This window comes from Vigna angularis, chromosome 2, assembly GCF_016808095.1.
Source record: "Vigna angularis cultivar LongXiaoDou No.4 chromosome 2, ASM1680809v1, whole genome shotgun sequence".
Classification (NCBI taxonomy): domain Eukaryota; kingdom Viridiplantae; phylum Streptophyta; class Magnoliopsida; order Fabales; family Fabaceae; genus Vigna; species Vigna angularis.
The window spans coordinates 38,323,284-38,339,355 of NC_068971.1; the positions used below are offsets into that span (position 1 = coordinate 38,323,284).

The window sequence follows — 16,072 nt, forward strand, 5'->3', positions numbered from 1 at the left end:
AGTTAGGGTTCAAGTAATATGAATGCAGATGCTTTATCAAGAAAAGAACATCGGTTACTCCCAAAACCTTGAATCAGGAAAGGGCTCACCAACGGTATTTTTCAAAACTTTTTCCTTTTTCTTTTTTTTTTCTTTTTTTTCATTTTGAAAATACTATTGCCCTTGACAACTTTATTAACAACAAACTCAACATGTGACCTTTCTTTTTCACCTCTTTTTCGTTTTTCCTTTTTCGACATCCTCCAGGACCGAGCTCGCCAACCTGATATACCTGTGATGCTTTTATCAACACGCGTTTACTTATTTTCATTTTCATTTTCACTTGACTACTTAACAGCTCAGCGTGACATGCAATATTTCAGATGGAATGCAAACAACCAAAATATGAATGAAATCACGTGAACTTTATTTAGTGAAAAAACACAGAGTACAATAAGTTTTAAAGATAATATCAACATCCCCTAAATAGCAACCACTATCACGGAATCATCATGCGTAAAACTTTTTTACTGCATCAGAATTAACTGGCAATGGTAACTCCTCTCCGTCCATTCTCGTGAGAATTAGTGCCCCACCAGAAAATGCTTTCTTCACTACAAATGGCCCTTCATAATTTGGAGTCCATTTGCCTCTATGATCCTTTTGTATAGGTAGAATCTTCTTCAACACCAGCTCACCTTCATGAAATTCTCTTGGGTGTACCTTTTTGTCAAATGCCTTCTTCATTCTTCTTTGGTACAATTGTTCATGGCATATTGTTGTTAATCTTTTTTCATCGATGAGATTGAGCTGGTCGAAACGAGCATGAACCCACTCAGCCTCTTCTAATTGGGTTTCCATTAAAACTCGTAAGGACGGAATTTCCACTTCAAACGGAAGTACTGCCTCCATTCCATATACAAGCGAGAAAGGCGTTGCCCTAGTCGATGTTCGTACCGAAGTGCGATAACCATGTAAAGCAAAAGGAAGCATTTCGTGCCAACCCTTATATGTGACCACCATCTTCTGCACAATCTTCTTGATATTTTTGTTAGCAGCCTCTACTGCCCCATTCATCTTTGGACGATAAGGAGAAGAATTAAGATGATGAATTTTGAACTCCTCACATAACTCTGTCATCATCTGGTTGTTCAAGTTAGTGGCATTATCAATGATGATCCTGTTAGGGAGCCCGTATCTGCAAATCAACTCCCTTTTTATGAACTTGGTCACCACCTTTCTAGTCACATTAGCGTAAGAAGCAGCCTCAACCCACTTGGTGAAGTAGTCGATTGCGACTAATATGAAACGGTGTCCATTTGACGCCTTTGGCTTTATAGCTCCGATGACATCTATTCCCCACATCGAAAAGGGCCATGGTGCAGACAACACGTTCAAGGTCGTGGGTGGCACATTGATATTATTTGCATACACCTGGCATTTCTCACACTTTCTCACATGTGTACAACAATCATTTTCCATAGTCAACCAAAAATACCCCGCTCTCAGTATCTTCCTGGCCATTGAGTGCCCATTCATGTGCGTGCCAAATGTACCCACGTGCACTTCTTTTAGTATCAGCTCGGCTTCTTTTGCATCTACGCATCTAAGGAGAACCATGTCATGATTCCTCTTATATAAAATATCCCCACTCAAAATGAAGCTGCCAACCAACCTCCTTAACGCCCTTTTATCGTTTTCAGATGCCTTCTCTGGATATTCTCGGGTCCTAAGATAATGCTTGATATCAAAGTACCAAGGTTTACCATCTACCTCCTCCTCGATGAAATGACAATATGATGGCTCCGCATGACTCTTCATTTCGATCATTGGCAATTCTGTATCTTGATCAACTTCAAACATCGATGACAAAGTAGCCAACGCGTCTGCTAATTGATTATCTTCTCGCGGTATATGATTAAACGTGATGGAATCGAAATACTCAATTAATCCCCTGATGTAAGCTTGGTATGGAATTAATTTTGTATCCCTAGTCTCCCATTCTCCCCTCAATTGATGGATGACCAAAGCTGAATCTCCATATACATCCAGAATTTTTGCTTTAGACTCTATTGCTGCTCGAATACCCATAGCACAGGCTTCATATTCTGCGATATTATTCGTGCAATTAAAACGCAACCTTGCCGTCATTGGTATTTATTGATTCTTAGGAGAGATAAGCACTGCCCCTATTCCATGCCCCATTACATTCGAGGCCCCATCGAATAATACCATCCAGGCTTTTTCATTTTTGTCCTCTTTGTTCTCAGCAAATAAAGCCATGATATCTTCATCAGGAAACTCAGGTTGCATTGGCTGATAATCACTAATGGGTTGATGGGCTAAATATTCCGCTAAAGCGCTACCCTTGATAGATTTCTGAGTAACATATATAATGTCGTACTCCGATAGTAGCATCTGCCATCGAGCTATTCTTCTAGTGAGAGCGGGCTTTTCGAAAATATACTTGATAAGATCCATTTTAGATATCAACCAAGTAGAGTGACTCAACATGTATTGCCTTAAACGATGAGTAGCCCACGCCAGTGCACAACAAGTTCGCTCTAACGACGAATATCGTTGTTCGCAATCTGTGAATCTCTTGCTCAAGTAATATATAGCATGCTCTCTTTTCCCGTCTTCATCATGCTGACCCAATACACAACCCATTGAATTATCCAATACGGTCAAATACAAAATGAGCGGTCTTCCTGGCATAGGTGGACGCAATACAGGAGGGTCTTGTAGGTATTGTTTGACCTTTTCGAAAGCAACTTGACAATCTTCATTCCACACTACAGCCTGATTTTTCCGTAGCAACTTGAACATTGGTTCACAAGTAGCAGTTAATTGGGAGATGAACCTAGCAATGTAGTTCAATCTTCCCAGAAAACCTCGAACCTCCTTTTCTGTTTTGGGCGCAGGCATTTCCGTTATCGCTCTTACTTTGTCAGGATCAACTTCTATCCCTCTTTGGCTGACAATAAAGCCCAACAATTTTCCAGACTTTACTCCAAACGTGCATTTGGCAGGATTTAACATGAGTTTGTACTTTCTCAGTCTCTCAAATAATTTCCTTAGATTGAAAATATGCTCCTCTTCTGATTCCGACTTTGCAATCATGTCATCCACATAAACTTCAATTTCCTTATACATCATATTGCCCTTTGGTATGTTGCTCCAGCATTCTTGAGTCCGAAAGACATCACCTTATAACAGAATGTTCCCCATAACGTGATAAAGGTCGTTTTCTCCATATCTTCCGGTGCCATTTTAATTTGATTATATCCCGAGAATCCATCCATGAACGAAAATAACGAAAATTTGGCCGTATTATCAACCAGAGTATCGATGTGTGGTAATGGGAAATTATCCTTCGGACTTGCACGATTCAAATCACAATAGTCAACACACATCCGAACTTTCCCATCCTTCTTAGGCACTGATACAAGATTCGCTACCCATTGTGAGTATCTTGCCACAGCCAAAAATCCTGCGTCAAATTGCTTTTGGACCTCCTCTTTAATTTTTAGGGACATTTCCGGCTTCATTCTTCTTAGTTTTTGCTTGACTGGAGGGCATTCTGGTTTGAGTGGGAGCCTATGCTGCACAATATCGGTATCCAGACCCGGCATGTCATTGTAAGACCACGCGAACACATCTTTAAACTCCTTCAATAGGGCACGCAATCTTTCATACTAGTACCGATTTTCACTTCCTTTATCTCATCCTTCTCTCCCAAGTTGAGTATTTCAATCTCCTCCTGATGGGGTTTTATCTCCTTAGATTCTTGTTCCACTAATCTCAACAATTCCGGAGAGGGTTCCACATCATCTTCGAAATCATCTTCCGTATTATTGATAGGGTGCTCAAAATTAGGAACATTGATATCGTTATTTTCAAAACAATCATTGTCACATCTGCATCATTTAAATTTATGAAAAAGTATAAATAAATAAGATAAACAAAGAAAAATACCAAATGATGATGAAATGCAACTTTATTATCACGCTGAGTGAAAAGTAAAAAGTCAATCCGCAAAACCTCAGTTCTAAAGCCCCAATCGAAACTATAGGCTTAATTAAAACTATTACATTTTGTTCACATTAAGCATCACAGGTAAATCCAGTGTTTCCCAATTGTTGAGTTGAGTATCAGGGGAGCAAGCCCACACAAAGCTCGAACTTTGAGGCCTGTCTTCATCCTCCACAGCTGCTATCTGGCCAGTGTTGATCCACCCAGCACTGCAGAAGCTTTCCTTGATGTCAACAATGTGAATTTTGCTCTCTCTGGGCTCTCATCTTTCTGCACGGGCTAGACTACGTTCTTTCCTTTCTTCAATCATCCTTTTCCTGTCTTCCTTGGTAGGTTTGTACCCCAAGCCATATATGTTCTTGTTTTCAACGATTTCTAGAGGGAATGCTCGCCCCTGCCGATATTTGCCCAAACCTTCCCCATATATATAGCCCTCTTTTAGCATAATCTTGGCCATCATAATAGAAGCACATGATAGATGAGGATTTACTGGAAACGGTTCCACACAAGCATTTCCCACAATCTCCAACGATTGGAAGGCTGTCTCGAGAGCTTCTTCAGCCGCCTCGATGTAGCGCGTGAATGATGGCCCACTCACAAGAAGATCCTCTTCTCCTGATACTATCACCAGCTTATCTCCCATCACATACTTCAACTTCTGGTGTAGTGTAGAAGGCACAACTCCAACCGAATGGATCCATGGGCGCCCCAACAGACAACTATAAGCTGGCAGGATATCCATAATCTGGAATGTTATTTGAAAGACACACGGGCCAACTTGCATTGGTAATTCCACTTCTCCCATCACTTCTCTTTTGCTACCATCAAACGCCCTCACAATCATTGAACTCGGCCTCATATGCATTCCTTCGCAAGGTAGCTTTTCCAAGGTTGCTTTCGGCATGACATTCAAAGAGGAGCCATTGTCCACTAAGACACGCGCTATAACATGATCCAGGCATTTCACAAAGACATGAAGAGCCTTGTTATGCCCTCTTCCCTCAGCAGGTATTTCTTCATCCGTAAAGGTGAGATAATTATTAGCAACAATATTGCCAACAATACCCTCAAATTTATTCAACGAAATACCTTGCTCCACGTGAGCCTCACTGAGTATCTTCATTAACAACTTTCTGTGTGATGCTGAATGCATGAGCAAGTCTAACAAGGATATACGAGCAGGCATACGGTTTAACTGTTCCACCACCTTATATTCACTTTGTTGTATGAATTTTAAAAATTCACAAGCCTCCTCTTCATAAACTTCTTTCTTCTCTTCTTTATCGGGGATCTCCCCTGTCTGTGCACCCTTCCCCTTTAAGAATTCTTTTGCCTTCGCGGCCATTGTTGCTTCCTTATCATTAACTCTTTCTCGTGCCAACTCTGGTGGTGTGAAAATTCGACCACTCCTAGTCATTCCACCTATGCCTGATATGTTTTTGACGACAGGATCAACGCTTTGTGCTTCACCTGATGCATGTGTCTCATATCTCCATGGGACGGCTTTTTCGTTCTTGTACGGAAAAGGGGCTGGTACACGGATAACAACGGACGACCTTCCTTGAGTTGGTGGGATAGAGGTAGTCCTAGTGAAACGAATCACCAATGGTTCTGGTAAAATCATGCCGGATTCATCACTAGTTTGTGCAAATACATCTCCCTCCTCACTCTTGTAGCATACTTGCATCAGACCACGATCTAGCAGGTCTTGCAGAATTTCTTCAAACTCAACACACTCCTCAATAGAGTGCTCAGCATCTGGGTGGAGCGCGCATGCCATACTCTCATCATAATCGCCCTTCAAGATACCCACTTTCAGCAACGCCTCCAAAATAAACCTCCTAGAGCTCCTGACTTCTTTCACATTTCTCACCAGCTCATGTTCTTTCACTTCGACAGCATTCGTCGAAGCATTTCCATGCCCGGATAAAGGATTGGCCTCGATACTAGGCTTATCTTCTTGGAACTTTAACCACCCAGAATCAATTAGAGTCTGCACTTTATGCTTGAAAGCCAGACACCTCTCAGTGGAATGACCAACGGCCCCTCCATGATAACTACACTTTGCATCTGCATCATAACCTCTTGGGTACGGAGGCTGCAAAGGCTTCAGGGGACAAATGACAACCAGACCCTGTTTGATAAGATGAGGCAATAATTTCGTATAAGTTGTAGGAATTGGGGTAAAGTTAACATAATTTCTTTCCTGGTTCCTTCTTGGATAAGTATTTGGACCCACATTCATATTGGAACCTACGTTTGCCCCTCCCCTCCAATTATTCGTCGGGATGTATTGTGGTTGATAGTACCCTGGTTGTTGTTGAGGCCTAATTTGATGATCAAATGACGCGTTAGCTGCATGTGGATGTTGACCCCAGTATGGTCGATAGTTATGAGTGGGAGCCTGACCTCTCCACATGGGGGTTGCAGATGTTGCATGCACATCTCCTTCCTTTCTTTTTCCTGAGTTGAAACTGGGTTTTTTGGAATTTGCAACCACCGACGAGCCATATGCAATCTTCCCATTTTTCAACCCAATCTCTATTCGTTCGCCTATCACAATGATATCAACAAAATTTGAAGATACATTTCCCACCATATGTTCATAAAATGGTGGTTGGAGCGTATTTACAAGCATTGCCACCATTTCTCTATCATACAAAGGTGGCTCAACTTGTGCAGCCAATTCCCTCCACCGTTGAGCATACATACTCCTTAAAAGTTTCGTTGTCTTTCTTCGACATGTTTTGCAGCTGTAAACAATCTGGTGCAACATGTGTATTGTATATGTACTGTTTCACAAAAGCATCAGCCAAGTCCGCCCAACAACGAATTCAAGTCGGCTCCAAATGGGTATACCAGTTTAATGCCACTCCAGCCAAACTATCTTGGAAAACATGGATGAGCAGCTGCTCATCATAAGCATATGCAGCCATCTTTCTGCAAAACATGGTCAGATGGCTCTTAGGGCATGTATTTCCCTTATACTTCTCAAAATCTGGCGCCTTGAACTTATGTGGTATTTTGACGCCAGGAACCAAGCTCAATCTGGCAACATCTCCGAACCCATAACTTTCAAATCCCTCAACAGCCCTCAATCTTGCCTCTAGGCTCTCCAGTTTATCCTTTGCTCCGTCGACATTACTAATTACCCCCTGAAACGAAGTATGTGGCGCAGCCCTGGTAGAAAAGCCCTCTTCAGTAATCACATGAGGCACCGGAGTTACTCGTATTCCATCAGACATGTTTGCATTCGTTCTTTCACTTACCATAGGTGCGGACATTACAACAGGTCCCTGAGTACTGATTGGCGGTACGTTGGCAGTGGTAGGGAAAGAGAATGAAACATGCTCCCCTTCTGTGTATTCTCCCACAGGTGGAGTGTAATCTGGGGGTAATCCATACATTGGGAACGGAACAGATTGGCTCTCAGCATTGAACAACGAAGGGTAATATTGAGCACTTCCCTCAACTTGCGCAGGCGTCGATCCTCCCGTAGTCTTCAGGGCTTCGAGAGCTGTCAAAATCTGGGCCATGTGATCCTTCAACTGGCTGACATCAGCCTTAATAGATTCGTGTGACTGCTCCCAATTCTCCATGACCTTCGAGTTAGCTCTGGTCCTGTACGGATGTCGCGGAAAATTTGCCGTTGTTCTCTCACTTGTACTGATGATTATTTTTATTAAATTAAATTAGATAAGGATGAAAAATGCAAAATAAAAGAAAACATGATGCATGCTAGTGATAAGTGGAAATCACAGGATAACGATGACAATACTGATGGAAAATTAACACAAGCCGATACCAAACAAACATCCCTTATCTTTCATTTAAAGAAAATTTGATCCATTACATCGTCTAAGGAACAAAACACGCAATTCTGATGTACATCAATCCCGCGCCCGGGCAATGAAAGATTTCATCTCTCCCACCAACCATTTACAATGATTAATAAACAATTCTATTTCCGCTGGTGAGTTACGAAAATGAGTACTTGCTTCAGCATTCGACACCATCATGGGGATGTCTTCAATTGCCCCATTTGCCAAAGCAGCCAAATGAGAGAAGCTTTCCTTCCAGTGCTTTACAGCCATTTCTTGCTCCGCGATGTGCTCTTTCATTCACTTTATCAAGGCCTGATGCCTTTCTTCAAATTCCATCGACCTCCATCGCTCCTCCTGCTCCTCGATGTAATCCTCCATTTGCTTTAACATGGCCCGGTACTCCTTTTCGGCCTCCGCCAACTTCCAGTGCTCCTGATTCAACTCTGCCTCAAATGATGTAGCCATCTCCTTCATTTGATGCCCCGCTTCTTGTACTTGGACCTGCGCTTCTCTTAATCTTTTTAGGGCTTCCCTTTTATCCCTCTTGACTTCCTCATAGAGTTGTTTCCACTGCCTGCCCTCTTCTAAAGCCACCTTCTTCTCATTTACCCTCATGGATAATTCCTTACTCGCGGCCGCTAGATCTTGTTTCACTCGAAATGTATAATCCCTCTCAGCCTTCTGGCTTTTGACAATGTTTTCATAAGCCCGCGACTTTTCTTCATTATCATTTCTCATATCCACAAGATCATTACGCGCCCTTTGTAATTCGTTTTCCAACCTAGCATTCCTCACCCTCAATTTCTCCATCTCAGCCTTCAGTTGTTGCACATCTTCACTTTCTGGGGCTTGGGATGGTCCTTCACTAGTTGATTGATCCTTGATTGGCTTGAAAGGCAACTTGACTACTTCCACTCTCTCCAGAATCCAGGTGTGATAACTAACCCTGCTATCCACTACTCCATCCCTCAAGTCCTTCTCTGCTCGAACAACATTTTCCTAGGCGCTTTTAACCTTTCTTAACAGTTCGATGAAATGCCCGTCTTCGTAATAAATGAATAGGGTAGCAAGGTAATCTGATGAAGGTGCCCCTCTCATGGGATGCCCGAATTGTCTTTGCACCAAAAGGGGGTTGTAATTGATACAGTATCGGGCACCTATGAGAGGCACATTAGGAAAGCTACCACAATGTTGTATAGCCAGTTTATTTCCGAGCCAAGGAAGGCGCCATTTTATACTTCTTTCACTCAAGCCAGCAAGGAATCGGGCCCAATCGTTTCCTCCCTTGCCTTTAAGCCCTTGGTGCGACAAAGTCTCCGATAGACTCTTGACGTCGACCATCTCCTTAAACACGCGCGCTGTCATCCATGTATACAACGCCGGTAAACAACAAAGAATCTTCTTTCCCTTTCTCTCTTGGCAAAAACTCAAGGTCCCATAAACATCCGCAAGAACTGCTGTTACAGGATTCTCTGATCTGGTTTTACTCGCCACGAAGACGTCTATTGCGGTGTAATCCACGAATTTTTCTATTTTGGGAAACAAGACAATGCCATATATGGTGAGGGCTAATACATCCATGAAAGTTTCCCAATCCTCTTTATCAGCCAGGTGATATAAATACTGCTCTAGATATCCCTGTGATAACCCATGCAATTGATTCCTCATCATCATCCTGTCTTCAAGCTCCTTGGGATGTAATTTCATGATGGCAGCAATGGTGGGTATAGAGGCATGATGCTCTAAATATTGATAGGGAGTGGTGCCCTCCAGTGGCAAACCCAAGATATGCTCGAACTCCTCTATAGTTGGCGCCAACTGAAAGTCTTGAAATGTGAAACATCGAAGCGAAGAATCATAATATTGTGCCAAGGCTGTGATAGCGGGTATTTGTACTTCAACCTCCATTAAATTCAATAAATTTCCATATCTTCTCTGAAAGGTTTCTCTCTTTATAGTCTTAAGCCTTTTGCCCAAATTTATCAGCCCGGTCAAATTTCCAACATGGGTCCTTAGACTATACTTCTTTCTTAAATCGGAAGAGTCGGTGTGCCGTGTAGCATCGGATCTTGTGTCAACATCCATCACGTATGAAGTCAAGTAGGTACCTGTGATTTCCTTTAAAATTAACATGTTACTAAATGATGTATGAATATGATGCATGATAATAAAACAACATGACGAAACAAAGCACATGCATGGTATGAAATGTAATATCATTATTAAAAAAACGAACAACGTGAGGATTACAGAAGTACATATTCCTCCCATCGTGCCTTAACAAAGGTTCACTGTTTTGCGTTCAAGGTCAAGTATATGCAATCTCACAAGGATGGTTCCCTGAACCTAAAGGTCAAAGGTTACTATAGTTATGGCCCTCTTCATAGCATCTCCACAACAGTCGAGTAATCAACTAGGTGTGGAAACACATATGAAGAGAACAGACTCTAGCTGGAGTTCTCACGATAGCCAAACACGAAGTACATCCCAGAGTGCAACCGCTACACAACTCCTCTAATTCTAAGTTACGCTCAGACCCGGGTATAGGGCCCCACTCATGATATGCCGAAAGTGTGTGTGTGAAGGGAGAACATCATGCACATCCAAACCCTCACCTGCAAAACAACCAGAAAAATTCTCAGGCAGATATAAACATATTGTCTACCCTAGGGTTCAATATTCAATAGTTATTGCAGTTATTCCAAATATCAAGCATAGATAGAGAAAAGGGAAAGAAAAACACAAAGCAAAACCACATCGAATTCGCGCATCTAATTAAATGGCTCGACTCTCTAAAAAGGGTCCCCAGTGGAGTCGCCACCATAGTTTATTCTGGAAAAGTACGAAAAAACCATAAAATGATAAGGCATGGTCTGCGAAACTAAGATTCTAAATTCGGGAGTCGGTTACGTGTAGGGAAGGTATTAGCACCCTACAACGTCTGCCCTAAGACAGTACCTTTAATTAAATACGCAAATTTAATGTGGTTTGCTAAATGTTTAATTATCCCTAAAATAAAAAAATTAAAGAAACAAAATATATATTTTTTAGTTTTTTGGGCCCGACAAGGATTGACCTTGCTCCTACGTATTCTCATTCAAACTGATAAATAAGGGTTACGTAGTTCTTTCAGAGAGATTACTTGTGGTTTGGGAATATTTTAGTATTTTTAATGAATAAGGAAAATGTTTTCTAGCACAAGGCCTACGCGAGCGGTCGCACGTGTACTTAAACCTTTTCAAAATATCTTTATTCAATTTTTGTAAAAAGAGAAGGAAAAGATTTTCAGCACAAGGCCTACGCGAGCGGTCGCACGTGTACTTAAACCTTTTCAAAATATCTTTATTCAATTTTTGTAAAAACAGAAGGAAAAGATTTTCAGCACAAGGCCTACGCGAGCGGTCGCACGTGTGCTTAAACCTTTTCAAAATATTTTTATTTGATTTTTAATTTTTGTAAAAGAAAAGGAAAAGATTTTCAACACAAGGCCTACGCGAGCGGTCGCACGTGTTCTTAAACCTTTTCAAAATATTTTTATTTGATTTTTAATTTTTGTATAAAAAAAAGGAAAGGATTTTCAGCACAAGCCCTACGCGAGCGGTCGCACGTGTGCTTAAACCTTTTCAAAATATTTTTATTTGATTTTTAATTTTTGTAAAAAAAAAGGAAAGGATTTTTAGCACAAGGCCTTCGCGAGCGGTCGCACGTGTGCTTAAACCTTTTCAAAATATTTTTATTTGATTTTTAACTTTTGTAAAAGAAAAGGAAAAGATTTTCAGCACAAGGCCTACGCGAGCGGTCACACGTGTGCTTAAACCTTTTCAAAATATTTTTATTTGATTTTTAATTTTTGTAAAAAAAAAGGAAAGGATTTTAAGCACAAGGCCTACGCGAGCGGTCGTGTAAGATCCTTGAAATTAGATACCAAAAAAAAAAAAAAAAAATTAGTGAATAGTAAATTGTGAATAGTAAAAAGTGAATAGTAAAAAAAAAAAAAAAAAAAAAACAAAAAAAAAAATATTTTTGGAAAGGATAAGTGTTACACGTAGCTTTGAGATCAGAATTCACCAATTTGCAAATAAAAAAATTATTTTTGTAATAGTAAAATGAATAAAAAAATGAATAGTAAAAATGAATAGTAAATTTTTTTACTATAAATAGCCAAGGGGGGGAGGCTGGAAATTTACACCAAAATTCTAGAGAAATTGTGAGAGAAGAGAGTTGGAGTAAATTATAGTTGAAGAGGGGAAATTCTGAAAGTTTCCGGAGAACGGTTTGAGAAGAGGAAACTAAGTCTGGAATAGAGGTAAGGGGAGCTAACTTTGAGTATTTCCTTTTGTATTATCTTGAGTCTTGAATATGCTATATTTTGCTTTTGTCTGATCTTAAATCTTGAATATGGAGTATTTTGTTTCTGTATGATCTTGAATTTTAAATGAGAGTATGCTTTTGTGTTGATATCCAAGTGTGATAGTTGTAAAATGTGATGTTGATTATGTTATGCCATTTGTATGTTATTAGTTGTTTATTTTGTATTTTGGAAGGATTAGAAATTGTCTAACCGGCTCTGCCAGATTCAATTTCTTGTTTCCCCAAACATTTTATTGCTTTCCTTATTTATTTTTATTGTATTTTGGAAGGATTAGAAGTTGTCTAACCGGCTCTGCCAGATTCAACTTCTTGTTTCCCCAGACATGTTAATGTTCGTGTTATTTAATTATATTGTATTTTTGGATGGATTAGAAGTTGTCTAACCGGCTCTGCCAGATTCAACTTCTTGTTTCCCCAGACATGTTAATGTTCGTGTTATTTAATTATATTGTATTTTTGGATGGATTAGAAGTTGTCTAACCGGCTCTGCCAGATTCAACTTCTTGTTTCCCCAGACATGTTAATGTTCGTGTTATTTAATTATATTGTATTTTTGGATGGATTAGAAGTTGTCTAACCGGCTCTGCCAGATTCAACTTCTAGTTTCCCCAGAAATTTTATTGTCTTATCTATTTTTTTATTGCATCTTTGTGGAAGGATGAGAAGTTGTCTAACCGGCTCTGCCAGATTCAACTTCTTGATTCCCCTGAATTTTTATATTAATATTATTTTGATGGTAAGGGCAACTAATTATTTTTGTATGAATTTATAAATATACGAATGTTGAACTGGTGTTCTCTTGCGAAACTGTTTTATGACTTTTATTATATTGGGTGTTATAACTGAAATTGTTAAATTGTACATGTTGAGATGCGATGAATTTATTGAATGAGTTTGTTGGCTGAAATTGATCTTGTTGGAAGGTCTGGAGTAAGGGTTCTGTAATTGCTTATATATGAGTATTAAATAGATATACAGATACTGTTTGAGGTTGTTGTGAGAGGAAGTAAAAATATTAAAATTAGGCATTTTAGATTTAGAGCATAAGAAAACAAGGTAGATAAATTAAATAAATAAATTGATTAATTATTGAGGGCCTCCCTTTGTTGGTAGGATAGAGGAACCTTAAAAACCTGAGTTGGCACATCCCTGATCATAGAGCAGCCCTGGCCTGGTCCAGTCAGTTGTGACTAGTCATATGTGCTGGCGTCGAAGGTGAGTTTGATGCGTTCAGACATCTGGGTCCTCTCCGGTGACCAATTGGAGTAAAGAAAAATCTCTACTAGGATGAAAATAAAATAAAACAAGTTGATTATAGATGCATAATATTATCATGTTAAAAATTTCATATATATTTTATTTATTATTACATTGAGCCCAGACTTTAATATGTAGTTCCTACGATATGTTGATATATTTTGGTTGATCCATGATCTTTGTTTGGTGAAAATATGTTGAGTTATACTCGTTATGGGCAAAATGAGTTTATAATATGAAGCATAATATATGGTAATATGTTTAATTTATTGATACCAAAACGGGTTATTATGAATTCTTGATTAAAGAATGAACATGATTGAGTTAGGTGGATAAGAGGGTATGAATTGTTGGTTTTATGAAATGTTGGAGTGGATATGAGAAATCATTACTTATGAAATGATGTTTACTACCGGGAGTAGTATGTTCGAGTTATACCATGAGAGTTTGGTATGAGCAAAGTAACACCTGAGGTTTATGAAAGCAGGCAGAAAGTGGTCTGACCATAAGGCTTTGACATAAACATATGATTCGTAAGTTATATAGAAGCAGGCAGAGAGGGGTCTGACCATAAGGCTTCGGAAAGTAAGACATAGTATATAAGTGAGGCTTAAGGAAGCAGGCAGAGAGCGGTCTGACCATAAGGCTTCATGAGTAAGCATGGTACACTTGTAAGATTTATGGAAATGGGAAAGATGACTTTGATAATGATGAATTAATGACATCGGAATAATGATATTTTATCAATTGCAGAAATACATGATTATAATATTTTTACAAGTTTAATGATTTTATGATAAGGTTGGCTTACCCTTATTTGTTTGTACTATGATCATATAACTCATGTTATATGTGATTAGATAATGTTGCAGATGCGGTTGAACAAGCTTAGAGATGAGAGAGATGCGGGGAAAAACTTTCAGGGATTTTTGTAAAAAGAATAAATTTGTATTGGGAAGATTATGTTGTGTAAAACTTATAAGTTGAAATTTCAATGGTGAAGACTATATTGTTTAAAGTTTGTAAGTTTGGTATTGTACTTTGGATTAAATGAAATAAAGTTTGATTGTTTATAAGAGATATCAAATTAATTTAGTCTCTACTATCAGTAATACCCCTTAAAATAGTAGGGTGTTACATTTTGGTATCAGAGCAATGGTTTTCGAAAATTTTTTGGGACTCTGGGGAGTGAAATTATTATTCTTAGTAAAATATCAATTGAGTTGATTCTTATTTTATTGGAAACTAGACTCAAAGAGCTTCAATTTGACTACTCATACGCATATTTTGGACTTCGGGAAGGGGTCTAACCGAGCTGGGGAAAACGTGACTGTTTTGCTGTCCAGGGGCTAGCGTCCAACCTTAATTTTAGGTGTATTGTTTTTACAAGTTGCAACTTTTTGGAGTGAGTAGGTTGTGTTCTGCACTAGGAGAACATTTTGGGACCCTTTGGAGACTTTCCTACCATGTTTTAGGGCTGGAAAATGGTTTAGAATGGTCCATTGGTTGTGTATTATTGTTAAGTGCCAAGTGCATGGGTCCTTAGTTGTCTAAGGCATCTTCTTTTAATTCCAAATCAGATTTGGAGTTTTGGAGGAGAGTAGAGAGGTCCTTGGTGGGAGGTGAACGAAATCCTAAGTGTCCTAAGCGTGGAGGCTGACTTGGTCTAGCAAGGAGGAGAGGAGTTGCTCTCTTTGAAGAAGAGTTTAAGGTGTTTGAGCCTTCAAGAGGTAAGGGGAGCTAACTCAACTTAATTTCTAGAATTTTGTAGTTAGAAATATGGTTCCAATTGCTTGACTTTGATGAAGGGGAGCTAATCCTTTATTGTTATGATCATGAATATGAATATGTTAAAAAAAAAAAAAAAAAAAAAAAATTGTAATGGTAGTTATATATTGACTTGTGTAAAATTTGGTTTTCATGATTATAATTTCTTATTTTCGAGTTACTGTGGTGATAAATTTCTATTAATTGTTTTTACCGTTGGATTTAGGTAAAATTTTAATATGTGAATCCTAAGACATATTACTAAACTTTGACAGTTCGGATTTGAAAATAGAAGTCTGTACTTGGAGAAATAAATCCTGTAAATTTGAGTAAATTAGTTACCCCTGTAGTTCTGTTACTAAGTTGTCTCAGTAAAATATAGAATTCTGACCTATTTGACCGTTAGATCAACCTCAAAATTTGATATAAAATCCCTAAGACATATTAATACATTGTGACCGATTGGATTTGTAATTAAAGGTCTATGCTTAGAGAAAGAAATTTCGAAAGTTTGAAATATTTGATGAACACTATAATTCTGTTCTTACGTTATATTGGTAAAAATTTCATATATATTCCATTTACCGTTAGATTGATCCCAAACTTTAGTATGGAGTTCATAAGACATAATAGGTGATCTTGACCGTTCAGATTTGGAATTAGATGTCTGTGCTTAGAAGAATTCATTCCGTATTTGGAGTTTAACCGAGAACCACTTAAATTTCTGTCTCTGAGTTACCTCGGTAAAACCTTCATATCTACTTAGTAAACCGTTAGATTAACTTGAAACTTTAGTATGAAGCGCGTAACAGATAGGGACATACTTCGACCGTTGGGAT

General features: G+C 39.0%; 1 pseudogene; it reads right to left on the minus strand.

Annotated features, from left to right (window-relative positions):
* Positions 1-489: 489 nt before the first annotated feature.
* Positions 490-8,135, minus strand: LOC108330259 (uncharacterized; annotated as a pseudogene).
* Positions 8,136-16,072: the final 7,937 nt, after the last annotated feature.